This window comes from Triticum urartu, chromosome 7 (assembly GCF_003073215.2).
Source record: "Triticum urartu cultivar G1812 chromosome 7, Tu2.1, whole genome shotgun sequence".
Classification (NCBI taxonomy): Eukaryota; Viridiplantae; Streptophyta; class Magnoliopsida; order Poales; family Poaceae; genus Triticum; species Triticum urartu.
Window position 1 is genome coordinate 407,316,745 of NC_053028.1, and position 6,568 is coordinate 407,323,312.

The 6,568-nt window shown below is 48.2% G+C and overlaps 1 pseudogene; it reads left to right on the top strand.

Annotated features, from left to right (window-relative positions):
* Window positions 1–276: 276 nt before the first annotated feature.
* Window positions 277–3,661, top strand: LOC125525599 (annotated as a pseudogene).
* The last annotated feature ends 2,907 nt before the right edge of the window (window positions 3,662–6,568 follow it).

Consider the following 6,568-nt stretch of genomic DNA (forward strand, 5'->3'; position numbering starts at 1 on the left):
CGCCTAATAATTCTGGAACCTAGAATTGTTAACACCTAATCCATCGAATGCAGCCATGTATTAGCTGAAAATCCGGTGGGTGGGTGTTAAACTCGCTTGGTTCCGGCTGAGGAAATTGTTAATCAGTAGGAAGATTCAGAGACGCTTCTTCTTTCTTAAAAAATGGAGTATCATGACCACTAGACCGTTTACTTTTGTGAGTTAAGCACGAGGTCCGGCCGCCACCACGTGCCCATGTTGTCATGCCTTGACTAGTTCCCCACGGCCCGTTGGGGTCAAGAGCTCTGCGTGCATACATACATACATAGAGCGCTCAGCTCGATCGAGGTGTTGGCTTCTCCACAACACATCTCCGGCCGTGCCTTTGTCGTGGGGAAGGCAGACCCTGAAGCCCTCGAGATACTTGTTCATCGACGAGCACTGAACCCCTCCTTATTTCAGGTGAATTTGTCATCAGCATGTTTTGTCTTTTGTACAAGCGTTAATTCGATTTTTTCTTTTTTGATTTAAGTGAAAGCTAGATGCCTATTTGTGCCCAAGACTCTGAATTGCTGAGGTCACCTAATGGCAAACGCTAAATTTAACACCTGCGCCCTTTGTTATTGCGACCAGGGGCCGTGAGTAGGTTCCTCAAAGCAGAGTTAAGTTTTTTGGTCAGTAAGCAGAGTTTAAGTTGTTCACGAAACAAGTTTCAACTAGGACCAACATGATTGAATCTGTTCTTGCCTTGATGACATATCCTGGTTTGATAAGATCCTTCTATAGCAAAAAGGAAAAAAAACTGTTGTCATATATAGGATACTTATAAGCCGATGTTTTCCCTACATATTTGGAGTAATAATCTACAACAATCAATGGGGGACTATCCTCCTTTCCTGGAAAAAAAATACATGGCCTCAATTTTCATTCCACCAACTGTTTTTTTGTTTTGTTTTCTTTTTTGAAAAAAGATGTTTTTTATTTTCTCTGAAACCAAGGTGTCTATTTAGTTGACAGTGTCACATTTATTGACTCTCCAGTGGAAGAATATGCAAGCATTGTTGCAGCTTGGCCTCTGCCTCATATTGCTTGCAGCACAATATGCCCCAGCTGGAAGTGCGGTTCCTAGTTCACACTGCCGAAGACAGTGTGGGAATGTCGAGATACCATACCCATTTGGTATAGACCCGGGCTGTTCGCTCGGAGACGGCTTCCACCTCGACTGCAAGGTCCACGATGGCATAGAGAGGCCATTCAGGAGTGTATTTGAGGTCCTCGACATCTCCTTGAAGCAAGGGACATCCCGAGTGCTCAATTTCATCGTGGGGTATTGCTACAACACCTCCACTGGGAGCATGGAGTATTTTGGCCGATACGGGGGGCTCAATGAAGGCGTTTCTTCTCCATACCGCCTCTCCAATGTCCAGAACAGGTTCATGGTCATCGGCTGCAACGCCCTGGCCTCCATCTCGGACCGTGACGGCACAGGCTACGAAGGCTATGGAGCCGCGGCGTGCCGCAACCAGTCGGACCTAGTTGATGGGTCTTGCTCTGGTATCGGATGCTCCCAGACAACGATACCGAAGAGGATGTACTTCTACGCAACAACCTTTTTTAGCACGGTCAACAATAGTCAGATATAGAAGTTCAATCGGTGCAGCTATGCAGTGTTGATGGAAACAGCGTCATTCAGGTTCAGCACTAAGTACATAACCACCAACAAGTTCAATGGCACAAATGATGGGCGGGTGCCTGTGGTGCTCGACTGGGCTGTGAGAGATATCAAGTCATGTGATGTTGCAAAACAGAATAAGACCGGCACTTATGCATGCCTCAGTAGCAATAGCAAGTGTGTGAATTCCAGCAATGACCAAGGGTACATGTGCAATTGCACCAATGGCTATGAAGGAAACCCTTATCTTCCTGGTGGATGCAAAGGTACCAATTATTAGCTCCGAGCTAGTGACGGTCTATATTTGCACTAATATCAATCAAATTGCACATTGGATGTAGGGTCCCTTTATCTTATTTGAAACTAGATTATTTTGTTTGGCTACTTTTGTTGCAGATATTAATGAATGCGATCACAATCCATGCCCTTCAGATGGTGTTTGTCGCAATATCGCTGGAGAATACCGATGTTCTTGTCGAGTTGGAAAAAAATATGCCAAAGAAAGCAATACATGCAACCCAAATGCAGGCTTCATAATAGGTAACGACCGAACAAACATGAACACCTAGCTAGGTCATTAACTTTATCGCACTCTTGTGCAATGTCATGAAATAAAAGAGTAATGTGAAACCAATCTAATGTTAGCTAATTTACACCAACTATGTTCCCACTCTCTCTCTCTCTCTCTCTCTCTCTCTCTCCCCCCCCATTGGTCTCAAAAATAATTCTCTCATATAATGTTGTTATCAGGACTTACAATGGGATTATTTGGTCTGATGGTTATCATCATGATTTCCGTCTTCTGGGGACAAATGTCAATTCAAAAGAGAAAATTGAATAAAGTTAAGCAGGAGTATTTTCGCGAGCATGGAGGCTTGCTTTTGTTTGATAGGATGAGATCAGAGAAAGGTCTTTCTTTCAATGTATTTTCAGAAGCTGAACTCAGACATGCCACTGATAACTTTGACATTAGTAGAATACTTGGAAAAGGAGGCCATGGAACAGTCTATAAAGGGATAATAAAGAGCAGCATGCCAGTTGCAGTTAAAAGATGTGGAATAGTTGATCAAAGACAGAAGAAGGAATTTGGGAAAGAGATGCTCATTTTATCGCAAATCAATCACAAGAACGTTGTTAAACTCTTGGGTTGCTGCCTTGAGGTGGAAGTTCCTATTCTAGTCTATGAGTTTGTCCGAAATGGTACATTGTTTGAGCTTATCCATGGCAAGAACCAGGCATTGCAAATTTCCTTCAGCACTCTCTTAAGGATCGCTCATGAAGCAGCCGAAGGTCTCAGCTTCCTACATTCATACGCGTCTCCCCCAATTATTCATGGTGATGTGAAAACTTCCAACATCTTGCTTGATGATAACTATATGGCCAAAGTGTCAGACTTTGGAGCCTCTATATTAGCCCCATCTGACAAAGAGCAGTTTGTTACAATGGTTCAAGGTACATGTGGCTACCTTGATCCTGAATACATGCAAACATGCCAGTTAACAGACAAAAGCGACGTGTACAGTTTTGGAGTTATCCTTTTAGAGATCCTCACTGGCCAGTTGCCACTAAAGCTCGAGGGGACTGAGAAGCCAAGAAGCTTGTCATTGATTTTCCTTTCTGCTATGAGGGAGAATAATCTAGAAGATGTGTTGGTGAGCCAAGTGAAAGGTCAAGCAAGTATGGAGTTGCTGCGAGGACTTGCAGACCTGGCTAAGAAATGCCTAGAAATGTGTGGTGACAACAGACCATCCATGAAAGATGTCGCCGATGAGCTAAATAGATTGAGAAAACTTTCACTACATCCTTGGGTACAACTTGAGATGGAGATGGACAAAGAAAATCTTCTTGGGGGAGAATCTACTAGTGGTTATGAAATAGAATTAAGTGGGTATCCAATGGACCAAAGTGAGAACCATCCCATAAACCCAGGAAGTTCCTATTATGCAAGATGACTAAACATGTAGAATGATCTCTATATTACTACATGCAGTTACATCTGTTCCTTCTGAACCTCGGTACCACATTTATTTTTATTTTGAGGTAGTATTGCTGCTAATGTGTGTAACTTTTATAATAGGGAGTCTATCTCCTACAACTCTATAGTTTGCAAATTCCAAATTGTGTTTTTTAATCCATTCGATGTGTGATGTATGTTCAACAACAAAAATCCATTGGATATCAAATACATATGTATATTAGACCCAAATGAAATATACAATTCACTCACGCATGCTACTTGAAAAAAACTATCTCCGACCCAAGGCAGATCCTATTATATTGGTTTGTTTTATTTTGATATATGTTCCAATATTAAACATATTACTACTTGAACAAAACTATCTCCGATCCAAGGCAGATCCTATTATGTTTGTTTGTTGTATTTCAATATATGTTCCAATAATAAACATATTATTTTCCACAAAAGGTTGTACAAAGTAGTTGTCCCTACTTCGTTGGTTGATTTTTCCAAGGAAAAAATAACATGAAGAAATGTATAGAGATAACTAAATGTTGTATTAATATTGAAAAACTAGCAATGCACATTCACACCTACGAGGAGTTGAACCAATTGTGCATTTGCTTTTCTGCCTAAGGGCATCTCCAACGCGGACCCTCAACCGCCCGCATATGTCTGACCGCGTAGTCTAGACGTGTTGTACCATCCAATGCGGTCCTGTGTCAATCCATCGAGAGGTCCGGACGTACTTTTTCTAGCAAACTGGAGAGAGTGGGGTTGGGCTTTGCGGGCGACCAGGACATTGCCACGCCCGCGTCCGACCGCCCTGGCCCATCGAAAACCCGTCTTCCTCTCCCGCGTGTGTTTTCACACGGCACCAGCTAGTCGTATTCATGCTGCTATAGAGGGGACGCTTCACAATGACGCTAGCCAAAAGCGGACACGACCTCTCACTGGCGCCGACATTGAATCATCGTGTTGGCCGAGAGAGCCGCCCGTGCCGCGTCCCCGGTGTCTGCGCCTGTTCAATGCCGCATCGACGCTTGCTGTATGGGATGGGATAGATATCTATCATGCCGATCAAAGCAAGTCCGTCCGTATGCCGCCATTAAGCAGGCTCGCTGGCCGAGGAACCAACTCCGGCGCTGCGCGTTGACGCACCCGGACAGTTTGTCTCACCGAATCCGCTATTTAAAGGCGGCCAGACCTGGCTAACTCCACACCACACCACAACACACCCTCCTCTTTTGCTCCACATCGGCCATGACCACGAGCGGGAACACTCTGTGGGATAGTCTGTCGCTGGAGATGAAGCACAAGGTGCCCGCCCTTGTAGCCGCCTTGCATTACTGCTGTGCCAGGCGGATCGAGCAGGGTATGCCAGTCAACCCGTCTGAGGTCTCTGACGATGACCCACGAGCTCCAACGATGACACGACGTCGGACCCCGCGCCGATGCATGTCGGCCTGACCATGGAGTAGGTGCAGGCGCACTACGTCACCGTCACGGTAGAGGAGGAGCAGCCTACATCGGCGTTCTGGCAGGTGCGGGAGGAAGAGAGGTACAACCTATTCCTCCTTGAGCAACACCGACTAGTGGAGGGGCAAATCTACAACGAGCGCGCAAGCGAGGGGACCATGCTCGCCATGGCATCGACGAACCTGAACTTCGTTAAGGAACGATGCATGCTTTATGAGGCCGTGCGCGCCGTTCGCAATGAAGTTCTGGCGCAGCCGGACGCAGATGTGGTTACTAGCTGAGCATCGACGCGCCGCCGTCCAACTTTTGGGGGTGCACGTGTGTAACACCCTGGATGTAATTTACCTTATATGTACTCCAACTCTTGCCGTTCCCGGCGCTAAGTTATTTTATTTCCTCGGGTTCGGGTTTTTGTCTCCGTGTGTTGTTGTCGTTGTTATGCATCTCATATCATGTCATGTGCATTGCATTTGCATACGTGTTCGTCTCATGCATCCGAGCATTTTCCCCGTTGTCCGTTTTGCATTCCGGCGCTCCTATCTCCTCCGGTGGTCCTTTCTACCTCTTTTCGTGTGTGGGGGTTAAACATTTCCGGATTGGACCGAGACTTGCCAAGCGGCCTTGGTTTACTACCGGTAGACCACCTGTCAAGTTTCGTACCATTTGGACTTCGTTTGATACTCCAACGGTTAACCGAGGGACCGAGAAGGCCTCGTGTGTGTTGCAGCCCAACACCCTTCCAATTGGGCCCAAAACCCTCTCCATCATCTAGAGCGTTCGATCACGATCGCGTGGCCGAAAACCGCACCTCATTTGAACTCTCCTAGCTCCTCCTATGTATAAATAGGCATCTCCCCCAAAAATCCCGGATCCAATCCAACCCCAAACCCTAGCCCCGCTTCATCCGCGCGCCGGACACGTCCGGGTCGCGCCGGACAAAGTCGCCGCCGCCGCCCCGCGCCAATAGGGCGCCGCCACCTGTCCCGGGGCGGGACCGCTTCGCCACCGCCGCCCGAGGCCCGCCAGGCCCGGAGCCGGCCCCCGCGGCCCAACCAGGGCGCGCCGCCGCCTGACGCCTCCCTCGCCCGAGCCGGCGAGCTCCAGCCGCCGCGCCTCCGCCCGCCGCCCTGCTCCACCTCGCCACCGGCCGCCTCCGCCGCCACCTCGCCGCCAAGGGCTGCGCGCCACCGACGCCGGCCACCTCCGACCCCGTCCGGCGCCGTCCGCCGCCCGGAGCTGCCGTGCCCCTCCGCGCCTCCTCTCCGACGCCGGCGACCTCGCCCCCGCCGGCCGCTTCTTCTCCGGCGACGGCCAACCTTGAACGGCGTGCCTCGTCAGATCCAGATCCGAGCTACAGTAAACCCTAGCGAGGGTTGACTTTCTCTCCACTCCCCTGAACTTTTGGCATTTTTCATCGTGCTATAACTCTCTCTCCGTAGCTCCGATTTGGGCGTGTAGCATATCAAAATGTTCGTCTTAGA